Source organism: Dreissena polymorpha, chromosome 7, assembly GCF_020536995.1.
Source record: "Dreissena polymorpha isolate Duluth1 chromosome 7, UMN_Dpol_1.0, whole genome shotgun sequence".
Taxonomy (NCBI): Eukaryota; Metazoa; Mollusca; class Bivalvia; order Myida; family Dreissenidae; genus Dreissena; species Dreissena polymorpha.
Genome location: NC_068361.1, coordinates 79282638 through 79298175, shown reverse-complemented (window position 1 = coordinate 79298175; position 15538 = coordinate 79282638).

Here is a 15538-nt window from a genome sequence, read left to right as displayed (position 1 = left end):
TTAAACGAGTTCAGGAACTTTGTCAGATCTTTTTATCACATGCTTTTCAATTAGCAAATTAAAAAAATATTTACGAAAACATAATGATGAATCCCGAATATTGTTTACATTTCGTGACGTCATTTGACGTTGCAACGTCATTTCAGCAAAATAACAAAATGCGATTGGACAATAAACGAAAACTAAACCACTGAAAACGCTTAAAAATGTATTACACATGTGTAATAAAAACAAAAATGTAATGGTTATATTACATGGGAAACAGGGTATGGCATGTGATAAAAATTTATATTAACGTTGAACGGCACACATTCAAGATTTTCTTTTAACTTCACACATATTTCGGTATAACAAAGCAGTACTCAACATAACTTAAACCGTATTGCATAATCTAAACGGAGATCATACATAAAATGAACATAATTGGCTGTTAAAATCAGGTAACACCTAAATGTTATGGTAGTTTAATTCTATAAATTTTTACATAACAAAATAGAAGGTACAATGATGCATCGAACATAGAAACATTCCTGCATGGATAAAATATTGCGTACTCGTTCTATTGGACTAAATAGTGTAGAAAATATAGAATATTCTTTAAGTACAAAAGATAAATATTAAACCTATGAGCGAAGCTTTGCAAAAAATGGTTATTTAAATAATATCAACATGATATGATTTAAATTTCGAACGGATTTTATTGTAGATGCTACATAAAGACGTAGTTAAGAAGCGTCGGAAACAGGTTTTTTCATGAAATGTTGATATATACTTTTCGAAATATGTTTTTATGTCGAAAGAAATATGTAGTAAAGATGACGAGAAGACCCAAAATTACGATACAGGCTTGTTAAATATTGACCTTGACCGACGTTATTGATAACAATTTTCGTCAAGTTCGACGACAATCTAAAAACGAAAATGGATAAAGAGATCGTATATCAATGCGACCTACCTACCATTAGTTAATACATTGGAAATGTAAATGCCTAAATGTATTTATAATATTCAGTCAGCAGTTGGTTGGTGATTTCACTGATATGTGTACATATATTTGTATTTGAAGCAAACTTAGCAATGTCTCATTTAAAATGCGTTCTAAAATGACATGTTTTTACAAACACACTTAGATTAAAGAGTCGGCGAAACTGTAGTTTTCTTTAAAAATCAGACTATCGGAACTATTCTTTGTTTGGACGTCTTGAAAACAATGTTAATTGCAGGTACAGTATAATACCTTACTATTACCAGTTAATTGTCCTGACTGTTGTTGTTTGGGAATTTAATTGGCTGCAAGTATGGTGTAAATTTGGTACAGATAAAAAAAATTCACTCAACGATGTACACATAAGTAACTCAAATTATTTGCAAATTAATAATAAACTAATTATCAAAAACCCATGAGTAAGGCAAATCATGAGAACATACATTTGGAAAAGGTTAACATAGTATAGAGATTACACAGATGCGAATTGAATTACATACTATTCTTAAGCCCGAGAGCAAACCAGAAATGTCTCTGCCAGATTTTGATGTACATAAATTGGTGTACTTTTAATAAAAAATGTCATATAGAATCATCGCTATGAATTATCAATAAGGAACGAACCCCATATGTTTAAACTGTGATAGATTCGTCTTTGTTGTATTCACAACACACGTTCTGCCGACGATACCCATGGGATATATTGAGTAGATGAACACATCACCTGACGGTTATTGGCGCGGTTTGTTACTTTTTTACATGTATAAACATGTTTATTTTTGGATTTGAATACAAAATGGCTTGTAAATGTAGTATATATGACATTAATATCCATAGTACTTCTATAAATGTCCATAAAGCAGTTTTGCAATAACGCAATAGACGTATTAAATAATTTTTGTTTGCATTCAATGTAAATTGTCCGCTTACTGTTTTTGCAGGCACATTTCAATTTAGACCAAAAAAAAAACTTTTTAAAACAGTGATTTACCAATACACTGAACACAATCATTAATTTTATCTAATAATACTTATACTTTTAATGACTTTTGCCAGTATCAACCGTACAAACAACTGAAATACGTATGTTTATTTAAAATTCATTCCGCTCATAAATCTAACATATATCCTAGTTATTTTGATTACGATGGTAAGTCCAATTTATTTGTCACATTTTACGACAAAATGATCAAGTTGTCCTGGTCAACCTATCCTTGCTCAAAATCAATAGCGAAGCTATCGGAGCAGACCAGATACTGAGACCGGGAAACAGATGATACCGACTGTTGTGTGTCGCTACTTTAATATTAACGATGTGTCTCTACCGAAAATACGAAGTTTGTCAATTTAGCAATGGCTGTTTGTTGTGTGGGTATTATTAGTTCCGAAATCTGCGTTTTAACAGTGCATCTACGATGAATATGATATACAACTAGTATTTTGATAAAGACCAAAGCTTTAATTTTATCATGTTTTGCCTTTTTTGCACTGTAAATCTACATGCAAAAGTTCTCACAAAAGTTGCTGCTGTTAAAGAGATGTACTAACTCTTACCAAGTACTGAGGTAGACAAACAATTTAAATACAACGTTTATAAATGTTTATTGTAAAAGTAATTAATAAATGCATTGATTTAATTACACCTCTGTACTGTTAAAACCTTTTTTAACAAAAGATATTTATTATTATAATTCACTACCGAGTTAATAATGTATTAAAGACTTCCATCTCAATTTTGCCTTTCTCCAGCAAATAGGCGAATTGACATAATCTGTTACAAGTAAAATAGTATTCCCAATCAAATTAAATGTCCCAATACACGGTGTATCCGCAATAGAAAACAGTATTTTTCTCCTAATCCATTTTCGTACGAGAAAATATATACATGAGTACCCAAGTTACATTTTTAAGGAATACGCTTGTCAATCTTCTTCGATATATTACATTCCGTGGAATTCACAGACTATCGAATTCGAATTCGAATCCAACGGCCCGGATATCGAATATCGACTCGAATCCTAATTTGAAAGTAAAAATACGCAAAATAAATAATAATTTATATTGCTATTACCAACATTATGTTTTGAAACACCAGAAGTTATATATTTCTTATGAAAAAAAGTAATTCACTTTTATTATTATTATAAATTGTATTACTACAAACAGAGAACAATAATCAAGTGACAGTTTAAGAAACCTCAACAACCTTTTAAATAAACAAAAAATCTGAAATATGACTAGATTAAAGTTGCTTCACAAATCAAAAGTCTTGTCAAGTTACATGTGTCTTAAACTACCTTAAAAATACTAAAAAAAAATAAGTTCGTGTATCTCAAAAAATCTATAAAAAAAGTTTTTGAATTTCAAAAACACTTAGTTCTTATCATAACATAATAGTTAATATAATACATTATACAAAGTTCCTGTATCTTCAGGATTTTTCAATGAACAACCAATTCTTGCATCAAAATTCAAACTGTAAAAAAATACTGAAAGTAAACACAATCCGAACCTTACATACTTTGCAAATGACGTTTGCTTTGTTAAGTTCAGATGAATAAGTATGCTGCGAAAACTTGAATGCTTCCACACCGATAATTTTAATTGTTTAGGTGCATCGTGAATTTTCTTCTGCGCCATTTTGTACCATCAAAAACGAAAGTAGACTGTGTAGTACCATGTTTTTGTCGAAAAAGTAGCGACAATCGTGACAAACTACGTACCAGTCAGACTTTCAAACAGAAAAAAAACAACAATTTAACGAAAAGTATTAGGGCGAAAGAAACAATTACCGCAAAGGAAAGGTTAAACTCTAATAAGATCCGGATTCGAAACCGATTTTACCAATCACGGTTAGATCCGCGAATCCTCGTTTGGATCCGCGAATCTCGGATATTTCGGATATTCGTTGCAGCCCTACAAACAATTACAGAGTCTCTAAACATGCGATCGTTAGGTATGCTGAAGGCAATGGTTCGCAGTATCATATTCTATTCTGCGGACCGCGGTTGATAGTCACAATGTATTTTAGAAATGGTTCGTGAAGATTAAGTAATTTTATATACGAACATAAACGCGTCTATATATATCAACCTCTTAACGATTTTCAGGAAAATATCGGTCCTAATATATATATTTTTTAAATTATGTGCCTATATGCACATATTTTTTTAATATAGTGTTATGTTTTTGACATATAAATACAGCGACCGTATTAAAACATGTTCATAATTAAGACGACTAATAAGTAATTATTATTAATTAAAATATGTGTATAGTATAGTTAAGTTAAGTTTAGTAATGACGTAGCATATCCATTTGTCATTTAAAACAATGCCTTTATGATTTACGCAATATTAATAGCACGTATCTATTTAAACGATGAGCTTATGATGTATGTGAACATGTCTATTCTTTATTCTTAATTCTCAAAATAAGTGATTCAATGCTGAACCATATTAAGTGTTGCTTAATTGTTCTTATTATTATTGTCAATTTCTAATATCTCATGTATTAGTTGCCTTTGTGCCGTTGAGGTGAAAAGTAAACATATGAGCTTTTCTATTAACTTCGTACGTATGTTTGTAAGATTGTATCATTCAAAATTAATTGCAGGAAATCGAACATTCCAAATGGAGAAAAACGTTGTCTTATATTGCCTTCACCAATAATTTAAAAACTATTTTAAAACAATCAACAATACATCTGTACTTACGCATCAGCTTAAAATGTATGCCAGCAAATCGAGACTAAATGTCAATGAAAATGAAATATTAGATTTATAGTCAAAGTGTGCCATTACATGTATATTATATTTATTTTTCCGTTCCATATAGTTTATTTTCCTCGTAAATAGTTGTGTTCGCGTCGAGGGCAGACCACTGCACACTGCACAGAGGTTACATAAAATATGCACATGATTACAAATTGTAAACATTCAATATCAAGAGCTTTTACATATCAATATACGCAATATTAGTTAAAGAATAATTGAGACCAGCGTGTCTACTTTAGTTCATCTTACGAGTACAAATAAACATTTGAGGAAAATCGAAATTTAGTATTAGTGTTAATCTGTTTTTTAGGTCCAAGTATTAAGAAAATCATACTAAGAGAGTCCCAAACATGTTGAGAGAGCTACAAGAAGTTAGAAAACTTGGAAACGATTGACGACGCTTTCCGCTTTTAATGAATTATTCGTTAAAATGCGTCCTTTAAAAAAAAATCTAGTAAAGACGGTACGCTTAGTCTATAATTAGCCTGTGCAAACTGATATTAAAACTCTGGAGGCAATAGGATTTTATACTTTCGTTATAGCTGTATTATTCAAAATATACAATATTTCTACAGGCATAACTATGGTATCGAACGCCATGCTTTCTCTAATTTTATTAAACACATTTGCAGTTGCAACAGATGCACATGGAATGACATACTATACTTAAAATCAAGAGCACTCAAGAAATGTCTATGCAAGCTTTGGATGTAAACGAAATTGTGTAATTTTAATCGAAAATGACCTATACAATGATTGTTATGATTTATCGACAAAAGACGAAACGTCTATGTTTAAACTTAGACAAATACATCAATATTGTATTTACAACACTCGCTCTGCCGACGATATTCATGAGATAAATTGATGTTTAAACTTTGACAAATACGTCCATATTGTATTTATAACACTCGTTCTGCCGACGATATTCATGGGATAATTTGATGTTTTAACTTTGACAAGTACGTATTGTATTTATAACACTCGTTCTGCCGACGATATCCATGGGATTAATTGAGTAGAAGAAAACAAAACTTGATTGTTATCGGCCCGGTTTGTTATGGGTTTTTTCATGAATAAACAGGCTTTTCATTTTAAAAAAACGGCTTTTACAGGACTGTAATAAGTGGGTATGACATGATATGCAGATTTCCTCTTTTATAATGCAGTTTTGGAATAACACACTTGACGTATTGAAGATTCAATTTTAGCTTTTAATTAAATGTGTTTGCTAAGGTTTTTTGCTGGTAAAGTCATTGTTATTTAAAACAATACAATACTTTTTTTAAAACAGTTATATACATATATACTCACACAGTCATTTATTACATTAAATAATACTAATACTATAAAGGTTTTTACCAGTATCAAAAGAACAAAAAACTGAACTGCTTGTGTTGATAAGTTATTAATAAACGCATTGTTTAAAATACATCTCAATAATGTTACAACCGGCTTATTCGCCGCCTCTATTTAAACAAAAGATAAATATTATCATTATAAACTACCTTGTAAAAGTCACAGCAATATATTTGGGTAATGGTTCGTTATCTATTTATATATTATAGTTATTAAAAAATAGCTGTATATGTTTGACATATGAATACAGTGCCCGTTTTAACTAAAACGTATTTAGACTTAAGACGACCAATACATAATTATTATTTATTATAATATTGGATTTGTATAACTTAGTACAATATGACAGCATATCCATTTTATTTTAAAAACAATGCATTTATGACAAAAGCAATATTAAACGCATGTATCTATTTAAGCGCTGAGCGTATGTTTAATGGGTACATGTTTATTCTTAGTTTTTAATTCTCAAAATAAGTTATTGAACGCTTATCCATATTTGTTTATTGGTTTTTGTTTTGGTCTTACTGTTAAGTCCTCATATCTCATTTTTGGGTTGTATTTGTGCCAAGGGTTTGAAAGTTAAACAGTAGAGCATTTCTTTTAACTTCGTATGTATTGCTGCGTTATAGTGAACCATTCACAAGTATTTGCAGGAAATCGCAAATTTGAAAAAGAACAAAAACTTGTCTGATATTGCCTTCACCGTTAATTTAGTATTTTAAGAAATTAAAAATCCATCTGTCGGTATGCATCAGCCTAAAATGTTATCCTGTGTGGTCAAAACGGGAGTCAATGTCATGGAAAATGGAATATTGCGTTCCTACAGTCAAACTTTACTGAAGTGTGAAAACACGTTTCCCATTGAATTAATTAGTTTAGACAATAACGGAAGTGCTTTAAATACCCAGGGGAAATGTTCATTCAAGGAAGCAGCTTTAGCATTTAAGTTATTTAAACAGTTCTTACGGAACCTTATTTAAAATTCAAACCTAGTGCATTAAAATTGATAAACATTGATTTAATTGCAATTCATACTTATTTGCGGTGTGTGTTAGTTTACATTGGAAAGTATTGCTGTGTATGTGTCAAACAAAATTGATTGTCAGACAGTCCGTAGATTAACACCTACACCAATATTTTTAAGTTGTATATGTTGGAAGTAGAATAATATGTCTTGGAATTGCAAATAAAAAATACACACACAAATAATGATGATCATGTTGTCCTTTAGAAATGCCATGTACTTAATTATTTGTATTGTATCTCATGCAGAATACAGAGTCGTTTTTTCGCTATATCTGATCACGTGCTAATGGTGTATATTTCAATATTAGATCAGTATCTTTTCATATTTTGAGAAGCGTTAAATGATGTCACGTTTATAAACAATATATCGTCATTAATACAGATCCCTTTGTTAAAACAAGTGATGCTTGATAAATAATTATGCTCGGTTTGCTATTTGTATCATCATTGCTTCTTATATGCCTTATAACTAATAAAATAATTTACTAACTACTAAAGTTATCAATATTAGTAATAGCATTACTTGTACAGTATATCCGCTCAATATTTAAATCTAAAATGTGTTTCGAATGAAGCTTACGAATTGACACGTCAAATACCGAGACCATCCTCTAAGTGATGCACTTCCAGAGGAATAATGTATGGCGTAGTGTAGATTAGGATATTAGAGACGGTATAAACCTGTTATCAAGATTGCTTAAATCGTCTAGTGGGCATCTGCAGATCGAATTGCCGCCGCAGCCTTATCGGTGGACAACAATACTAACTGGACGGAAACATATAGTACTGGAAACATAATACTGTTACATGCCGATTTGAACAGAATCGTTTTACGGAATAACATTTCTTCACATAGCTAAACTTCCACTATAAGTATGTAATGTCACACTTTTGTTCGCGATGCGATCACGGGGATGCGTTCTTGATTATTTGAGTGGAATACTTATTGATGATTTGGCTTTGAATGAAATGGATTGATAATTTCTATGGTTTTTCTAGAACTACTCTTGTTAAAATACGAATCAGTGTTATAGGTTGGAGATGACATTTTTTATCGGAGCAATTTACTGTGTGAAGATTAAACATAATCAAACATAACATTTGACATCAAAATGCGTGGCTGGTCCAAAATAGCGTGTTTGTTGCTTGTGGCAACTGTGGCCATGGTTAGTGCAGACATGGGTAACCCTTGTCCGGAATGCTTCAGATTTAACATTGAGCAGAGGAGGCTTAACGTTATAAAAACGAATAATACAAAGGTAAGTGCGTTTGCTTGTTGCGTATACAATTTGGTCATCAATATCTTAAATACTCTATTGAGAATGGTACATAGCAGATACATCGATTGACATTTAAATTGCTCAACATGTATATGATCAAAACAGATTTGACTGACCTCTGACCTTACAAAATATGAACAACCCGATTAAGCATGGGTAAAACACTACTTAGTTCATAAGTAAAGTTCACGCAAAAGGAACACAACCTAGCGTCAACAACTACTAAACAATGTTTATATTTCTTTGAGTTTGAAAGAACTAAGTGTTTCACCATCACTTGCACATTTAGTGTGAGTCGTTTATCTGGCGTTTTTGTTACAGATGAATACACATTGTATTTAGTATACTTTAAGAAAAGCCTAACGTATATAAAGAAGAATTGTAAGGATTATTAAGATGCGAAAATTAACGCGCTAATACACAGCGATGGAAAACAGCATGAGATTTGCGGTGGCGAACACGTTATGGTGTCCGTCTCGCAACACCATTAAAACAAAACATTGTTCGATGAAACGGCAAGCGTTATTCGCACTATATTACCAACCAATATATGCTCTACACTTACTGACGTATACTTACTATGCCTTACGCTAAACGTCAATTTAACTAAGAAAGTCGCCATTGAGCAAAACAACGAATGCAGCGTACATACTAGTATAGGCTGTTTCAATTATTCATACCGTAATCGCGTCTGGTTGCAAGATTTAATGCTCGAATTCATCAAGTCAATTAATGTAAGTAAGGTATTGGTTCGATTCACGATATGTTATTACCAATAATTTATGAGCGTATGTTATATATATATATATATATATATATATATATATATATATATATATATATATATATATATATATATATATATATATATATATATATATATATATATATATATATATATATATATATATATATATATATATATATATATATATATCTATATATATATATATATATATATATATATATATATATATATATATATATATATATATAGAAACAATCAACTTTCAATAGTATTGCAATGACAGTTGTGGAATATTCTTCCGGTATATACGCTGCGTGTTTAATAATAATAATATTATTATTATTATTATAATTATTATTATTATTATTATTATTATTATTATTATTATTATTATTATTATTTATGATAATACTACTGCTACTTATACTACTACTACTACTACTACTACTACTACTACTACTACTACTACTACTACTACTACTACTACTACTACTACTACTACTACTACTACTTATACTTATACTTATAATAATAATAATAAAAGCACTTGCAGTAGCAGTAGCAGCAGTAGTAGAAGTAGTAGTAGTAGTAGTAGTAGTAGTAGTAGTAGTAGTAGTAGTAGTTGTAGTAGTATTAGTAGTAGTAGTAGTAGTAGTAGTAGTAGTAGTAGTAGCAGTAGTAGTAGTAGAAGTAGTAGTAGTAGTAGTAGTAGTAGTAGTAGTAGTAGTGGTAGTAGTAGTAGTAGTGGTAGTAGTAGTAGAAATATCAATTTCAGTATTTTTTATAATAATTATTATTATTAGAAGTTAAGTCGTTGTTACCTACACTGACATTTTGTAGTGTAACACTTTATTTTGTTGTACAAACGATCAATCAATAAGATATTAAGGGAAAAAACAGCTTTCATTGAAAAGCATCATCACAGTAGTTATATGAAAAGCTCTAGACTTACATGTTTTTTAAATTGTTACATCGGTAAAGATTGAAATGTACAATACCAACGCATTTGTTAGACTCAAAGAAATCATAGCACTACACGTTTTTGCCCAAATATGTATGGTTCGATGAGGTGCAATATATTCTTTAAGGACAATGCCACTAGAGTTGCACATATAATTGGGATTATTATTTGACTTTACCCAGTTATCAATACTAAGCGAATATAATGATGTGAATCCCGTCACATGTGTAAAAAATACAAATGTCATCAAGATTTCAATCACTGTTCCCTTTTCAATCAATTACAACATTTTACAATGGGAAGACTGCTGCAATTATGAAAGATACTTTTGGTGGAGCTGAATCACCAGTTCATACTTTTTTTTTTATTAATATTAATTAAAGTTTTAGGTTTAAATCGGCTAAATACCATTAAATTGATACGTGAAACGAACAAATAATTTATATTATACGTGAAGTCTCGTAGAAAAACATATATTATAAAACAAGAATGGTACATCCCTGTCTAAAATCACTTGCTGGCACATAACAATACAATGAATAAGGTCTTTAAACGCGTAAATAGTGATTATATTAAAAAGCCAATCTATCTATTGTTAACTGTCAAATAATGCATATGTAATCATTACAGCGAGTTATTTGAACACCACGCCGAAAATGAGTCATTCAGTCGTTTGCATACAATTTCATTAGAAGGGAATCTATTTTGACATGATGATTGTGCATTTATCCAAGTTTAAAAAATACGTCAATATTAGCGATCGCTTATCTGACGTCTTGAACTACTCCGGATACAGAAACATCCGTGTCAATTTATTTGATTGGCATCCCATTTTCCGATGTGAAAAATGTATAAAAGGCATAACAAATGTTATATGTGTTAACAATCGACAATCAATTCATCAATCGATTGTGATCTTACTGTATGAAGCTTTGTTCCAACAATGTTTTCCTTACACAGTTATCGGCGCTCGATTCGACTATCAGCACCTATTCAATTTTTGCAATTTCTTAAATCACAGGTGGTTAGCGTGTGGCTATGATATTAAATAGTAAAACATCATTTTAAATGATAAATAATCATATTATAACGAAAAATCAACTTTTCTGAAAAAAACAGTTCATTATCAAATATATATATAACAAGGTATTCAACTCGAAATCACCTTAAAAAAGGGTGCATCGCTTTGAACAGCCATTACTTCATCAATTTTGCAGCGATTTTCATGATCTTGGTCTTATTCAACGCATAAATGAGTTTCCTTTCTGGAAATGTACATGTCTTGCAATATTTTTACAAATACTGGGTCAACTTTTAAGAAATAACACAATACAAAACTCGTGTGACCCACTTAACATCGATCGAACATGATCTACATGTAAGACTGAAATCTTCACGGAGTAAAGGGCATTTTTCCTGCAAAGTTCACGGACCTCGATACCATAATTCAATAAAACGTATGAAAAAACATTCTTACCGTGCTTTCCGTTGCATTATATATCAAAACTATCGTCCAGCGTCGTTTGAAACCTTTGTTTACATACATTTCAACAACTGACATTTTATACACACGAGTGATTTCATTGGTCAAATGAGTGGTGTGTCTTTACATCTTGAGATTTCATTCATTCATCCTGTCTGATCGCTGTTAAGTAGGTCACGCGAAATGTGTATCGTGTTATTTCTTAAAATTTGACCCAGCATGTGTAGAAATATAACAAGATATATAAATTTCCAGAATGGAAATTCAGTTCTGCGTTAAATAACACCGGCCTCATAAAAATCGCTGCAAAATTATTGAATTAATGGTTGTTCAAAGCGATGCACCCTGTTTTCGGGTGATTTTGAGTTGAATACCTTGTTATATATATATATTTGATAATGAAACATTTTATTTTCCATAAAAGTTGATTTTTCGTTATAATATGATTATTTATCATTCAAAATGATGTTTTCACTAATTAATATCATAGCCACACGCTAACCAACTGTGTCTTAAATATGAAATTTTGCTCATGAATCATTTTTAATAACACCATTTTACTGCCTGAGCATACCAGCACACCAGGATAGCCTGTTGCGTGCATTGTGTATTATTGAATTTCCTGATCACAACATCCGATGACACTATTCTAACGCCGTAATGATCATGCTGAAGTTCACGACCTCTATGACTCTAGCAATACCATTCGGTATCATGTATAACATTATTATTTAAAGAACATTACAGCCTGATATGCATAGTTGCAATATAAATATATGTTTGTGTGTTTAAATCCTATGCAACCTCTCATATCGGCGCAATATAAAATGGCAAAACAAACATTTGTGTGAAATATACGCGTATTTTATTAGAACCCGCTACGTACATAAAATAGTGATATGATATGCTAACAATTACTGAGTATCTAACATGAGCTCATATAAATTTAAAGATCACCGGCAGCGGTTTTAAAAACCTTAAATATACCAATTGTATGTGAGATTATAATGTTTAAATGCATATCCATGCCATCATTCGATTTAAACCATCGTATTCAGCGAGTATACAGCCAATAACTATGCCGAATTTTCGCACTTCTCTATCGAATCGACATTTTTGTTCAGACCGTAAGTGACGTATGAAAACACCACTTGCTTGAGTTCATTACAAAAGAATCGATATCAGCTGTTTTCATTGTAAAGTTCGACATATACATCGAAGGTTTTTTTAGTACACACACATGACGGCGTATCTTGATTGTTTTACCCATTGCATTATGATTTAATAAGACAATTATAAATGCCACATAATGATCAGAAACAAGTATTGCCAAAAATTGATCGATGTACGATTGCAAGTCCAAACTAACCGTTCAAATTTAACACCTAAACAACGAAGTCAATACAAATAATGTTGATTTGAAATGAATTAATCTTATGCAAACGTCACGTCATTTTATCCAGAATTATCTATAATATTTGTTTAATTTCTTTTGCTATTATCCGGACAGGGCCATTTCGTTGAAACCCGATTTTGACTCTTCACGCGATTTTGTAATTATGCTTAATTGATCTCGTTGTTGTCGCCATTTACTTCAACGTGAAAATTATCTCATTTCTGTTATTTGATATATATGTTTATAATTTGGTTTAACGATAAACCGTGATTTAATATTAATGTGACGAAATTATATCGTCCATAACTCTCCCCGAGCGAGGTGAATTTATATCATAAAGAACAAATACCATCATGTCAACATATATTTATTTTGCATTTTATTTGATAACTTTTTGTCAATACTTTCCTGCTGGTGCAGGATGTTGTATATTCTGTTACAATGATTACTGCAGACAGATTATCTGCTTGTTTTATTACTGTCTGTGCAGGTGAACTTGATAACAGTAGATTACTGATAACATGACTTCAGAAACAAACAGGACCGACTATTTTATGACACCAGCTTGATTTAGGGCAGCTGTAAGGTGGTAATACGCCACATTCTGACAACTTGGTGCAACTTCCATGCCTTGTTAACATGGTGATTTGCACCAGTACAGGCACTTTAGTGAGCTACTTATTTTGTCAAGAAACCACCAAATGGAATGAACTTAATGAATGAAATTGGTTTATATAATTTTGCACTCATCATAATGCTGTCATAAGATGACAGTTAACATCCACGAATTGTCTACTTTTATAAAAATTGCAACACAAACTTGTATGATAAATATAACTTTGTAGTCATAATAGCAATAAAACATATTTATCTTTTGATCCACGCGATACATAACACCTTTTATACCATTATCAGTGTTGTGACAAACATTAAAGTACAACTGATTAATTATCATACCAATTAACTTTAATGGATTAATGTTTGGCCATTTTAATTAGTGTTCGTTGTATATAACACATTTCACACCACTTACACACAGACGTATAACCCATGAAAACACCGACCACAAGTGTAAAAGATACTTTAATTGTGAGAACCGTATATTCAGATAATTAAAAAAATACATCATATCGATGATTTATACTTATAAACTACTTATATACTACCGATCATACTATATCCTAAATCTTTTTTATGATCTTTTGTTTGTGTGTGAGGGGGGGGGGGGGGGGTTCTTGTTGACACTTTTTCTAGCTTGTCATCTCTATTTCTAAACAAGCAATTTGAAATCGCCTGAATAGATTTGGTAAAATTATCCTTTTGCGGTTCTTAACATGACATTGATTTCAGTAATGCAATATCGGCAATAGTAGAATAATAAACAGTAACGAGCTATTTTTTCACATTTAACACAAAAAGGGTAAGCAACATATTGTTAATTGAAGTTTTACTTAAGACAATTTGTCATAAAATGAGGCATGTTATTTCAAATGTTTTATGCAAAGCTTTGAATATTTTCTGGGCGTAAGGTCCACCACCTTCCAGTCAATAATGCGTCGTAAATGAACGGCTAGAATCAATTTGCGCCTGATACTATCGTCCTTTGGGAAGCCGAGAATCCTTTCTTCCCATTTTCAAGACGACCATTGCATCCAAATGCTGCACACTCCACTATCGTATTATCTATAGATACGCAATGGCACGTAACAATTCGAATCGTAATCAACTCAACGTAGATTGAAATTCAAAAAATGCCAGTAAATGATGAACACAGTTCTGTATACAGTGACGTTTTCGCGAAATTTGCGTTACTATAAATAACAATGGAGGTCGTTCTGAGTCATGCACAGTGGTGTTCGACTACGTCATCCGGGGACATTTGCGGCGTAAATTGCCGAACGCATTACGGAAATCATCGATCATCAAAATCATCGTTTTTTAGCTCTAAATATTTTTTTTTTTACTTTTTTGTTTTAATTTTAATATTATTATATGATATTCCTTTATAAAAATATTTTACGACAGAATTCTGCCGGTGATCTTTAAATCTATCCCGCAGACCTCGGTAAATAGTCAAAGTAATATGTGTTCGTGACGTTTTCCTAATTGTTGGCTTTTTTATAGATTGTCTTTCAACGTAACACGTATTTCGATTTTTTAAAAGCAGTTATCAACATTTCTTCACCTGATTATAAAATTTAAACGGAAATAATATACAATTATTGCTTTAAATTATCAAAAATAACGAAACCTATATGTTTAAATTGTGAAAGATACGTCATTTTTGTATTTTTAACACTCGTTCTGCCGACGATACGCATGGGATAAATTGATTAAAAAAAACATCACTTGACCGTCATCGGCCAGATTTGTTACGGGTTTTACAGTTATAAATATAGTTTTCGACTTGAAAAAAAAACGGCTTTTAAAGAAGTTGAATCAATGGATATGACATAATATCCACATAGCTTATATTAATGTCAGAACAGCAGGCCTGCAATTACACAATAGACGTTGTTAAT